The 13,770-nt window shown below is 42.9% G+C and overlaps 1 long non-coding RNA gene across 3 annotated transcripts in view; it reads right to left on the bottom strand.

Moving 5' to 3' along the window:
- Positions 1-1,906: 1,906 nt before the first annotated feature.
- LOC110570553 overlaps positions 1,907-13,770 on the bottom strand; it is a 56,588-nt gene continuing 44,724 nt past the window's right edge. For 2 of the 3 annotated variants that reach the window (XR_002479736.1, XR_002479738.1), the window contains 2 exons: positions 11,982-12,111; positions 1,907-4,594 (listed from right to left, as the gene is read on the bottom strand). This is a non-coding gene — a long non-coding RNA (uncharacterized LOC110570553). The remainder of the gene's footprint in view (positions 4,595-11,981; positions 12,112-13,770) is intronic. The other variant, XR_002479740.2, reaches the window with a different exon arrangement.

The raw sequence follows: 13,770 nt of genomic DNA, 5'->3' as shown, positions 1-13,770 counted from the left end.
CTGATCTTCTGGGGGAGGGGCCTGTTGCCGTGGTTCCCAAATGTCTTTGCCGGAGGTGGAATTTCCCCGCCCTTGCCGGTCCAGGCTAAGTAATTTGCTCGGGTTTGCTCTCGGGAGCTTTTGTTCCCTGCAAGCTTTCCATACACCTTTGGAGGACAAGAGTGAAAATGGCGGCCTCCCAATCTCTGCCCCTGAGGAGCCGAGAACTTGGGGCCCTGCTCCTCAGTGAGCCCCCAGAGAAAAGCAGTCAGTCACTCCCTTCTCCCCGGTCTCCGGCCACACTCTGTGCTCACTCGGCCTGTGACCGAGCGTTTCTATCTCTGGCACCTGACCCTGTGTGGAGTCTCCAAACCCAGCAGATCCCTGCAGTGCGCTCCCGCGCCGCTCCTCCTGGGGGAGGAAGAGGAGTCTCCCCATATCTGCCGCTTGTTGGGTCCCTGCTGGAGGAGCAGTGGCCCGACTGTGCCCTGGATCACAGTTTATGGCAACCCCGAGCTGAGAGCCCACTCCTCGGCTCCATCTCTGCAGCCGGCTTCCCCGCTCCGATACCTGGGATCTCTGCTGCACTCAGGCACCCCCAGTCTTTCTGTGACCCCGAGGGTCCTGAGACCACAGTCCCAGCAAGGGCTCCACCTCCCACTTAGCCACTGGAGCAACATCCCTCAGCGGACCCGACTTCTAAAAGTTCCGATTTTGTGCTCCATAGCTCTTTCACTTGTCGGTAGCGGCTGATGGATGCCCCCTCCCCCGCCGTCTATCTTCCTGAATATCGCCTCAGATTCACTTCTCCGCACGTCCTGCCTTCCAGAAAGTGGTCGCTTTTCTGTTCAGAGTTGTTGATATTCTTTTCTTCGATCTCCTGTTGAGTTTGTAGGTGTTCAGAATGGTTTGATCCCTATCCCGCTGAATTCCTGAGACCAGACGAAATCCAGGTCTCCTACTACTCTGCCATCTCGCTCCACCCCCCAACATGGATGAATCTTAAATGCATTTCACTAAGTGAAAGAAACCCGACCAAAATATCTACATATTGTGTGATTCCAATCATATGACCTCTTGAAAGGGAAAAACCATAGGGATGGAGAACAGATCAGCGGTTTTCAGGGATTGGGAATGGAGAAAGTGGTTTACAACAAAAAGAACAATTGAGAGGGGCACCTGGGTGGCTCAGTTGTTAAACGTCTGCCTTCGGCTCAGGTCATGATCCCAGGGTCCTGGGATTGAGCCCCGCATCGGGCTTCCTGCTCCACGGGAAGCCTGCTTTTTATAAGTAATCAGGCTCACAACTGAGCTACCCAGGCCCCCTGTTCTATGGGTTTTATCACTAATAATTTCTCTCAATTTTTTTTAAATTTTTTTGACAGACACAGTGAGAGAGGGAACACAAGCAGGGGGAGTGGGAGAGGGAGGCCTGGGTGGCTCAGTTAGTTAAGTGTCTACCTTCGGCTCAGGTCATGATCTCAGGGGCCTGGGATTGAGCCTGTTGGGCTCCCTGCTCAGTGGGGAGCCTGATTCTCCCTCTGCTTGCTGCTCCCCCTGCCCCTCCCCCCATGCGTGCGTGTGCACACTCTCTCTCAAATAAAATCTTAAAAAAACCCCATAGAACTATAAATCAGGACTGAATTTTACTGTATGTAAATTACAAATACAAATCTCTAACAGATGTATATTTGTACCTATTAAATGAGCAGACATTTACAAAAAGAGAGAAAGGCCGTATTTTGATGAATGTGTGGAGAAATATGCATATTTATACACCACTGACGGGAATGTAATTTTTACAACTATACTGAGCACAATTCAATAGTACTTTTCAGATGCCCTAATAATGCTCTCATCAAACTCAGTAATTCCCATTCTAGAAATTTACTGCAAAGAAATAATTACAAATGTACATTAATGTACAATGAAGTTTATTACATTTTATAGACAGAATTGGTAATATGCAAAATGTCCAGCAGCATGCAGTCATCTACCTAAATTTTGTTAGATCCATATGAAATATTATGTAACAATACTGTGTTTTCAAAGAACGCTAATTACATGCAAATACATTATTTTCAAATGAAAAAAGATGGAGAACAACATATACAATATGATGTCAATTTTGTTTTTAAATTGTACACCTGAAATGAACAGAACATTGTATGTTTACTAACTGGAAGTAAAATGAAAACTTGAAAAAACTATGCTACATTCTTTTTTAAAGGAGCAAAAGGTAACAAACTCAGATGTTGAGTTGTTTTCTGGGTTATAAGATTATTGGTGTTCTTTACTTTTTAATTTATACCTTTGATTTTTCAACAGTGATCATCTGTTACTTTTATCATCAAGAAAAAAAGTATTTTTAAAATTCCGAAACAACAAACGAGCCCAGCCCAATCCAGCCAACTCCATGATCTTTTCTGTTGCCATCTTCACTTCGAAGACTACACTGATGTCCCCTGGATGCCTGTTGTCCTCTTGTTCCTTCAAGTACTGGACTCATACTGCAGATGAACACCTGTCAAAGCAAGAGAGTAGCAGGATCCCTCCAAGAGCATGAAACCTTGAAGTTAATACTGGCCTAGTCAGCCACAGGCTGATACGAGTATCAATCTCCATGACCTATGTAGGGAACAGATGTTTTTAAAAGCTGCAATGCCCGTATTACATAATTGGAAGTTCCCCTCTTCTAAATCTCTTCTAGGAAAGCATCTTTATAACTTTTAGATATTCTATCATGCTCTGGGGATTGACAAATAATAGGTCTAAGGGTTGACCTTTCAGTGTACTGTTTCCTTACACCTTACCAGGTGTTTGGAGTTGCCTGGAACCACTGTGCTCTCCGCCTCTACCCCATCCATCCTATATAAAAAAGGCTGAGCTATTTGGTACTACTTGTGCTACCTGCTCTGTTCTCGACCCCTCTGAAACTGTCACTGATCCAGAGAGTTCTAAGCTGCAAACCTCGTTCTGGGTTGTTTCTCAACAGGGGTCAAGAGGAATCTCTACAAAGGCAGCTGTACCTGAGAAGAGGGCTTGGAACAGTGACTCTCACACAAACAGCAACGGAAGTAGTGCAATGCAACTTAAAAGCCACTGGTTTAAGAAGCAAGTCTCAGGGCCTCCTCCAGTGACATAAAGGACCCTCACTTTTCTCCCCTCTCTTCCTCCATTACTAAGGGCAATAAGGAATTCACTCTTATCTTCACTCAACACACATCCAAGATCTCTCAGGTTTGTTTACTTCCTTCATGTAGGCTTCTAGGTCCAGTATCTACTAAAATGTCAAATTTTTGTTACTCCATTATGGGATTTCATGGCCTCCTTCCCTCTCCTTATATTCAGAGAAAAACATGGGTGTCACTCCACTCACTGAGGCTTCATTCACAACAAGGCTCCTCCCAGATGATGACTGTTACAGATGGCCTGAGGAAGGGAAAAGAAAAAAACAAAACAAAACCACACCCACTGAAACCCACCAGGGTCTGGCAGGGAATAAAAGGTGGTTAGTGAGAGCAAGATGTGCACTAGAAAAACTCTGAAGAGGCAAGACCCGGGATAAGGTACCAGATAGTGTGACCCAGGGTGTCCTGAGGAATCACTGGGGATACAAGACTTTCCACTTACCCTATGCTGCCCATCCCCAAGAGAGATAAAAGGTAACCTGGACTCCTGATATTGTTCACTATTAACCCCTGAGATATCTGTTCTTATGCAACATATGCCCTAAGACAAGTCCTGATCTCTGATGACTAACTCAGAAGGGGGGCTGGGATGGGGCAAGCCCTCCTACTAGTATTTTGTAATCAGCTGAGACCTCAGGAGTAAGTCCTGGGGCTGGGGTCCACAGGGTTGCTGGCCCTGGCTACAGCTTCTCCAGTAACTGTCATAATATCAGGAGGAAGTGGGTATCGGGCTGATTAACGTTAGTATTTCCCAACCACAGAGGCAAGTAGGACAAATTCGACCCCAACTCTAGCATTCATGACTCCCTGCGTCTTAAGAGATGGGAGGAAGGAAGTGCTAAAGAAAGAGAGTGACTCCTAACAGCAGCTGCACAGGCCAGAAAAGTGCCAGTGGAAGGAGAAGGTATGGCTTTGGTTTGCTGTTATCAGTGGTCGTATCTGAGTCAAGGCGCTGAAGGAAGAAGGAATAATGTGAACTGCAGGGATAGGGGTTACTTTCAAGTCAGCTGACTGCCTTCCTTCCATTAAGCTGGGGGCCTTTGTTGCTGAAACCCAAACTCCTCTCTGGTGGCCTATATTCCAGCATTGGGGATCCAGCAATTTTTGACTACTGGATAACAGAGCGAGCCTTATACCTTTTTTGAGGGATTTTTTTTTTTTTTTTAAACTGGGAACGTGGAGTACTCTTTATGGGAAGTGACAGTTCATATATGCACATACAGTATGATTTCTGAACAGAAAAAGTAGCTGAGAGGGCTAAGCATGCAACTGAAAGGAGCAACCTGTGGTCTGGAGAGTCTCCAGAGGATGATCCCTCCCTCTGCTGAGTCATGCCTTGTGAAGCTGAGATGAAGACAGGCTGTAGTCACTCTCCGCTTCTTGCCTTTTCTTCTCCCTCACACGAAGTCTTCTACCAGGTTCTCCTGAGGAATAAATATAAAGCAGCCCCCACAGGAGGGGATGGGCTGTCTGAGGGCCTGGTCACTCTATCACAGTGGCTTTAAACCTTCAGTGAAATATTGACTCATGTGAAGACTATAACCGAAGAAAAATGACTACATGCAATGTCGCAGGGTTCACACTCTCTTCTCCTAAACTTGACCTTCCGGGTCCCAAGGGACATCTCTCTGCATCAATTTCCAGTCCTTCCCAACAGCACAGCGGGTATCTACAATACGTCCACTAAACTGGATGCATCCTGACCTCAGAGTGGATTTCGCAAAGTGGTCTTGTTATTCACCACCCATTGATGCGAGCTTTCTTTTGTCTATCCTTTATCTTAAAAGCTCAATTAGGTAACTGGACTGTCTTGTTCTAGTCAATCAATATGTGAGTTTTTTAAAGTGCTGTGCCTGTTTTCTTGTTTTGTTTTGTTTTTTTTAAAGGACAGTACCAGCCCATACTCCTCAACTCAGAGGTTCAGAAGCCAGAGTACATTATGGAACAGCCAACACAAGCTCGTACCATGTAACAGAGTTAGGTCAATGTCAAGGGAAAATTTTGATCTAAGGAAACCTTTTTATGCCACTTCAAGCTGCCCAGGTCTGTGCTGAGATGGCCACGGCATCCCCTCAGTTCTGAGAGCCAGCAGCTCCTCTAGCTGTCCTTGCTTGGGACTGCTGCTCATTCTCTCACACCCGGTATGTGACAGACCCAGACGGGGTAAATGGGAGCGCACAGAGCAAGGTGCCGGGGATAGAGCAGGCGCTCAGTAAACGAGGGGATCGTTTTTGCTGGGCGTTCTGCAAGCCAACACTGCAGTGCAATGTGCAAATCATAGTTTGTGTAACTTCGAAGACTCCCTGCCACTCTTCTGCGGCTCCTACCAACAACCCACTACATCCTTTCCTCTTTTCCATCTGCACAGCCGCCGTGAGCCAACCTCTAACCATTCCTCAGGCACTGAAGCGTATTCTAGCTGGCCCACAGTGCTCGTTCCCAGACCAGCTTTTGCTATAATCCTGGGTCACTTCAGTATGTAGGTAACAGACCATCTGACATCCCAGCTTCACAAGTATCTTGCCCACTCCGGGTTTGAAGTCTCAAGGTTTCAAAATCCACTCTCCGATCACAGGTCCTATTATTCCAAGTTTCCAACTACTCAACACCCATCTTGATCACGCCCAGTCCTCTTTTTAGTCACAGACTTGGAGCTCACTTTGGACCTACACTGCCTTCCACAGAGAGTCTGGATTTTCAAAGTCATTTCTGCATAACCCTTCTCTTGCTAGCTGTCCACTCCTCAATAAATAAAGGTCAGGCCCAGGCAATCAAATTTACTTGTGACAGTGGCCCAAGACCACTTTACAATTTCTTGAGTTTCTAATGGAGTTTCAAGCTAGTTTCTCGCTTTAACGGAGTAATATCACATCTCACGTATCATTTAATATAATAGTACCTCGCTTTAACATGCCAAAAGGCCCCACTCCAGCCTTTTGGCCCGAATATTCCGCAGACGCTGGTTCGTCTCCGTAATCCTGTCCCTGGTCGGCTTCCTCTCCCCATCAATCACCTCGACAATTACAAATCTTCAACCCCCTTCTCAGCTCCTCCTCCTAACTCCGAATGCCTGTGTTCTAGCGAGAAGGTAACTCCTTTCAACCAAGGCTATCCCTCCACCCCCATTTTAGAGCCAGAGGTTTCACCCTCCCAACCTACATTGGTTCCCAGGATCTTATTCCGTCTGCTATCACCTTTCTCTCCCACATCTACAATGCCTCCCTTCCCTTCTCAGTGCTTCCCACCCCAAAGTCTGCAATTTTCTCCCACGGTAAAGGGGAAGCTTATACGACTCACTGCAGCGCCCTGATGGAATCGTTTAACTTGTATTCTAGTTGTCACATCTTCTAACAGAAAGAAGGCTTCTCACGGAACAAGAACAATTAATCATTCGGAAATAAGAAAAGAAATGTGAGCCCGCTGGGTGGCGAACAGAAAGGGGAGGCCTACCTGTCAGTGTAGTAGGTAAGGGGATAGCTGAGGTAAAGCTGAAAGGGGAAACTGTGAATACCAGCCACAGGAGCAAACCCCAGACTGTGAGGATGAAGTTTCTGATCAGTGATCACTTTGGTCCTACCCAAGGAGCAACCAGCAGCAACTGGGGCGGCAGCGGCAGCCATGCAACATCTGCAAGTAGCCAAGACTAAAATGCAGGCATAGAGACAGAGTAGTTCACGGAAAACATAATCTCAAATATGACCCAGATGTGGCCCTTGTGCTGTTACGGCCCATTCTCCCACCCTCGGCAAACATCACTGATGAGTCGTTAACGCTCTTTCACACTGCCCTGAGAGCTGGCTTCGGAATCCTTTTATAAAACAGAATCAAGGCAGGTACTCTCAATCGGCTGGAGATGGTACTTGAGATGAAGTAAATATATCTGCTATGCTTGTGCTACACAGAAAAGTCCTCAGCAAAAGGATTAGAAGATAGGAGTAAGCTTCGGGAGAAAGCATACTGAAGACAGCTTGGACGTTGTAGGCAACTGGCGGGGAAAAGCTGAGCCCATGGAGATCACAGAGCAGGCGCCCAATTAATGTCTGTTGATGATTCAGTTTTTCATTCAACAAACATTTAATGAGGCCTACAATGTGCACGGGATTAGGCACCGAATACAAAGATGAATAAGGCACTGTCCTTGCCTGTAAGGAATTTAGAGTCTGGTAGACGAGAGCCATAGACACGGACAATGATAATACAACCTGATAAGTGCTAGGACACTTAGCAGGTTGTATTATATCCATCCGAGTAGGATTTCTTCAGAAGAGCACAACTCCAGGTTGAGGTTGGATCCATGCAGTCCTCCCAGCCACCAGGGCCTGCTGTTGTCTCTGTCACGTGGTGAGCATCCCAAGAACTAACAATGATAGCTATGATTGATAGAGTGCTTATGACATACACTTGACAAATGTCCTCATAGAAACCCTGCAAATTAATTATGATATTAGATGAAGCAACTGAGGTTCAATGAGGTTAAGTAACATGCCTTAGATCACACAGCTAGTAAACAGTTGAGTCAGGTTTCAAGTCCGGTTTTGACCAACTCCAAAGCATTTTTCTACATTTTTAGGATAACCTTTATTCAGGTGTAACACAACTTTTCAACAGGTTTCTATTTGGAAATAAGAGCAAAGGCAATAGATTAGTGATCAGGGCATGGACAAAATTCATCTGGTTTCCCAACCCATTTGGCAGAGAAGAAAAAGATGGCAGAGAATTGACTTCATACTAGCATACCATTGAAAACCTTCACGTCGGTTCATTTTTTCTTCCTCGAACCCTCAGAGTCTCATCGACAATGTAAAATATAAGCACCTCTAGTTAACTATCTTCTTTTAATCCTTGTCACAGTCAACATCATTATCAGCAGCAACTATAGTTGATACAGCATTTAACATACTTCCGACTCGTTCTAAGCCATTTACACGAACAATCCCATTAAATCCTTAAAAATCATTGCGATCACTACCCCCCACCAAACCACTGCAAAAAAAGATTATTACCCCTATTTTACATAAGTGAAAGGAAAGCCCCAGAGAGGTGAAAAACCATGCTTGACACCACACTGGTGAATGTAAGAGCAGATCAGAGCCTAGGCTATTTAGTCCCAAGGCCCAAACTCTTACTGTCCTGGCTTTGCTGTCCTACTCAGAGCTTCCTCTCCCACCCCTTCTTCCCCTTACTGCCCTCTAGGATGGCTACGTACACAGGGTCCACTGAAAATACCTAAGGTCTACTTAACTGCAATCTCCTATTAATCGTTCTAGTCACAGAAATCCATTCTCTGAATCTCCAAGGTCACTACTCTGAGCCCTAGGTGGAGAATTTTCCAAAGGACATGTTCCTCTTGCTTTGAGCAAAGAGGAAATGAATACTGCATCTACAGATTTTTGATTACTGAACATGTTTTACTGGGAGGTGTAACCATAAACACTGTAAAGTCCCTAAGCAAAATAGAATGACTGAGACAGTAACAACGAAAGCCACCTCTTCCCTGAGTGGGTTTTAGAGAAGAGAGCCTCTACTCTGACTTTGGGTGACATGTGGTCATGAGGGAGGGCTGCTACTGCTGAGAAGCACCAGGAACTAAGTAATCCTAGGACAGGTCTGCAGCTGTTCAGATGTCTGAGAATCAACATTTCCTATACAGCTGCACCCCAAGAGAAACCTGCAAAACACGGTCCAGTCAAGCCCTGGTCCAAAAGAGATAGTAGCAATGCCCATCTAAAAAACATGAGGGGATTTCTCATCAAGGCCAGGGATGGAGGTAGGTGAATGCACATTTGCCCAAGTCTGAGAGCCTTAACTGGCCCCTCTATTAGGTCCATGTTTGTATAGCCTCTAAGAGGTCAGGTCCTCTTCTCCACTCCCACTCCTTCTGGCCTCAGATCATTTATCATCTTACCTACTACAGTAGCCTTCTAACTAATCTCCCTGTCCGGATTTGAAGATCTTCCAGAACATGCTCTATAGTACTGCTAGAGTGACCATCAAATGCATGTCCTACTGAAACACTCAAAATGGAATCCGCATTTCATGAAACACTATATAAGGATCTATCGTCAGCCTACATTTCTAACCCAATCTCAGGAACTACTTGTAGTCCCATTTCATCATTCTATTTCCAATGTCCATGCCTTTGCTTAAAAGGTCCTTCCCTGTTTTCTTCCTGGTCAAGCTTTACTTCTTTTAAGAATCCCCTTAAGCATCAGTTCCTCCAGCCTCTGGCATCTCCATACTCAATCAAATGATTTCTCTTCCGAACCCCAGAGTATCTTGTACATACCTCCACTGTAGAGCATACCATACTGTTGTAATTATCTGTGTACATGTCGAACTCTCTCACTAGACTGAGAACTCCTGAGGGCAGGGACTGTGTCTAAATTCGTCTCCATATCCCCATCTCCCAGCACCGTGCCGCAGCTCAAAAGGCAGCAGAGAGAAGAAACTGCAGATGCAGGAGAGAGAACAATAAAGCAATATTTTTGACTTTGGGTACAATACAAATATGCTGATTAAGCTGAAGCTGTAGAAAAACATTTCAGCTCAATACTGCACGCGAGTCTTCAAAGAAGAGACAAGCTGACTTAGGAAGGACTTCCCCATCACTAATTGTACTGACCCGCTGGATAAAATTTAAGGCCATTTGATGGGTATATCTTAAAAGAACTTGAATTAGGATCAAACTGAAATAAGCAGGCTTGGATATGAGGCTCTTAAGGCCCTTCCATTCCTGAGGTTCTAAATCTGCAACCTATGCTAAATCCAAGGGAGCCATCACGCTGAGCCTATGTCACAGAACCATGAGTGACTTGGCTCCCAGAATCGTGGCAGGGGCCGAGGTTTCATTCCCATCCATACTAGACTGATTGCAAACTAACAACATAACCCATTCCCTCAGGCCCTGCTTTCCCAGGTGTCCCTTGAACCAGGAGCAGGAAATACTTTAAACGCTTTCAGGGCTACCAAGAAGGATCTCATGACCCTGAGTATCTTCCACAACCTGCTCCCTAAAGCCTTAGTTTTCTCCTTAAACCCTTAGTGTCTCTGATCAATGTTTGTTAAAATGCCATTTAATCTAATGTGATGAGTCAGCATTAATCAAGTGTATACTAAAGGACGGATAAAAGCAACACAACCCTTCTGTCCCCCACAGGAAATCATTTAGCCTGATCTTCCCCTCCCTCCAACACAAATCGAAGAATACCCACAAAATAACACTGATTTTTAAATTCTGGTATTCAGTTTCCTTAACTGCGAAATATGGAGATTGTACTGAATGGTCTCCCAGATCCCTCCTACCCCAGAGAAACTCAAAGAGCTTCCAAACCCATGTTTTTCCACTTGTAAAATAAACACATGAAATCTGTTCTTCCAAATTCACCAAATTTCTATAAGGGTCAAATAAAATCATGTTTGTGAAAGGTTTTCAAATGATGAAGTGCTATACAAATTTAAGGAATTACTCTTGTAAATCAAGATATGCTGGAGAAGATATATTGTAAATTAAGATATACTGGAGAAGTACACTCTGCCATTAATTAGATGAGTTATCCTAACAAATTTATTCTCTCTCTCTGGGATGCCTCAGAAAGTTGTGGTGATGATGAAATGGGAACATGTGAAGTAGGCACACAATAATACTGTTTCATTTGTCCTCATTGAGATAGTCAGAATCTCAGAAACAAATGTGACCTTTAAGTGCATGTAATCCAACCTCTCATTACAATGCAGGGAGATTCTCGGGGTGTCTGGGTGGCTCAGTCGTTAAGCATCTGCCTTCAGCTCGGGTCATGATCCCAGGGTTCCGGAATCGAGCCCCGCATCGGGCTCCCTGTTCGGCGGGAAGCCTGTTTCTCCCTCTCTCACTCCCCCTGCTTGTGTTCCCTCTCACGCTGTCTGTCAAATAAATAAATAAAATCTTAAAAAAAAAAAAAAAAACAATGCAGGGAGATTCTCAAATTCCATTCCAAGTGGTCACAGAAAAACCATTAGGTATCACTTCCAAGAATATTGTTATCTTTGTGGACAGTTCTTAAATCTGTTTATCCATTAACTAGAACTGCCTTCAAAAGCAGCAAAAATCAACTATTCCTGACTCTATCAAAGATCTGAAAACAGATTATCAAACTCTTTATTTTGGATGTGTTGTCTCCCACGATCTAAACAGCCCTAATTCCTATGATGCTTCTCATATGATCTAAGTTCAAATCCCTCTCAGAATCCTGGATGTTTTCTAGCTCCCTCTCGGGAGAGTTGCTCTTAAGACTGAAACAGAACCATCAGGTAGAACAGGACTCTTACCTCTCTGATTCTAAACTTTTGTAGTGAGAACACAAGTTAGCCTTATATTGGAGGGCATGAAGGTCTTCAATGGGTACATATCCTGTATACAATGGGCACTGAGTTCCCAGAAGCTTGAAGTATAGAGGAAGCACTTCTAAATGGGAAAGAAGAGTTGATGGGATGCCGACGGCACTAAAAACAAATGGCTTACTACATAATTTCCCTAGTATTAGAAATCATCTCTGTAATTAATACAAAACAAGGAAATGGAACACTATAAATAAGGCAGACTCCTAGGGCCACGTGGAAGAAATGTTACCATCATATAAAAAAAAAATACATTTTGTATGACCTTTTATACTGAACAATCTAGTCTATGCAGATGACATCTTCTGTACTTTTCAATCAGAATCTCAGTTCCTAGGACATCTGCCTATTTCTTTCATAAACTAGGAAAAAATATTGAAGATAATAAGTGGAATAGATACACACAATACTTAGACCTGAATAAAAGGAGAAACATACCACATTCATGTATGAGAAGATTATACATATGATAGCTCTCCAAAAATCAATCTCTGCATTCAGTGCCATTCCAACTGCAATTCCAATGGTATTCATGGTGAGGACTTGACAAGTTGTTTCTAAAGGTCTCCTGGAAGAATAAGTACATGAAAATAAAGACAATTTTTTTAAAAAGTAAGAATGAGGGATTCGCTGTACTAAAGTTATTAAGAACCAGGCATGTACAAAAGGACAGCAACCACACTAATCACAATGCGATAAAACAGTTTATTTTATATATAATTTTATATGTTAATTATAAAAACATATAAGCTTATACATTATATGGTTATATACAATAAATACATATTTATGTAACATATATATATCATGTATATATGAGGTAGTTCAAACCAGAAATTCTCAACATGAAGCACCACAGTAAATAACTATTGGGTCAAAAAAGAAATGTAAATTATGATCAAACACACTTAACAAACAACAAAACAAGAACACCACTTATGAGATTCAGCCAGTACTACATAGAGCCTTATGTTTTCTTTTTCTTTTTCTTTTTTTTTTTTTTAAAGATTTTATTTATTTATTTGAGAGAGAGAATGAGAAAGAGAGAGCACATGAGAAGGGGGAGGGTCGGAGGGAGAAGCAGACCCCCTGCCGAGCAAGGAGCCCGATATGGGACTCGATCCCGGGACTCCAGGATCATGACCTGAGCCGAAGGCAGTCGCTTAACCAACTGAGCCACCCAGGCGCCCAAGCCTTATGTTTTCTTATTTATTATAAAATAATGAAAAAGAATTACCTCAGTAAAGATGACAAACATAATGGGAGCCAAACAAAGGTGAGAAGAGGACAGAAAGAGTATGTGAATGAATAATGGCCAAAACTTGCCAAATTTGATGAAAAAGTATTAATCTATACATCATGCAAGAAGATCAATATATGCCAAGAAGGATAAACTCAAATTCAAATCAAATCTAGACTCATAATAATCAAATTGTCAAAGTGACTTTAGAATCTTGAAGGCAGCAAGAGAAAAACAACTCATCATATGTAATGGATCTTAAGTAAGTTTTCATAAACCATAGACCAGAAAATAGTGGGATGATTATATTCAAACTACTGAAGGAAAACGAACGTTGACCGAGAATTCTGTATCCAGCAAAGCTATCCTGGAGAAATGAAGGTGAAATTATGACACTCCCAGATACACAAAAATTAAAAGAATTCAGTGCTAACAGACACGCCTTACAAGAGATACAAAAGAGTCCTACAGGCAGAAATGAAAGGACACTAGACAGTAACTCATATATATATGAAAAATAAAAGAGCATGAGGAAAAGTAACTGCATAAATAAATTTAAAAGACAAAAAATTCAATTTTAATTGTAACATTTTTTTTGCTCATTTCTGACTTGAAGACAGTAGCATAAAGGAGTAACTAGAAGACTGTGCTAATGTGTTTACATTGCATACAGATGTAATCTGTATAATAATAACAGCACAAAGAGGGGAGGGAACAAAGATACAGTGGAGCAAATTTTGTCCACAATTGAAATTAAGTTGGTATTAACCTGAAAACAATTATTTTAAGGTAAGATGTTAATTGAAATACCAGAGCAACCATGAAAAGAATGTTAGAAAATACAGTAAAAGAAACAAAAAGACGTAAGACACATGGAAAACAAATAGGAAAACAACAGACATCAGTCCTACCTTATCAGTATGTTTAATTACTTTAAACATAAAAAGACACAACCAAATCTGACTCAAGAAGAAAAATCTGAATAGA

The sequence above is a fragment of the Neomonachus schauinslandi genome, chromosome X (assembly GCF_002201575.2).
Source record: "Neomonachus schauinslandi chromosome X, ASM220157v2, whole genome shotgun sequence".
NCBI lineage: Eukaryota > Metazoa > Chordata > Mammalia > Carnivora > Phocidae > Neomonachus > Neomonachus schauinslandi.
The sequence above is the reverse complement of the archived record's forward strand: the minus strand, read 5'-3'. Positions and strand labels throughout refer to the sequence as shown.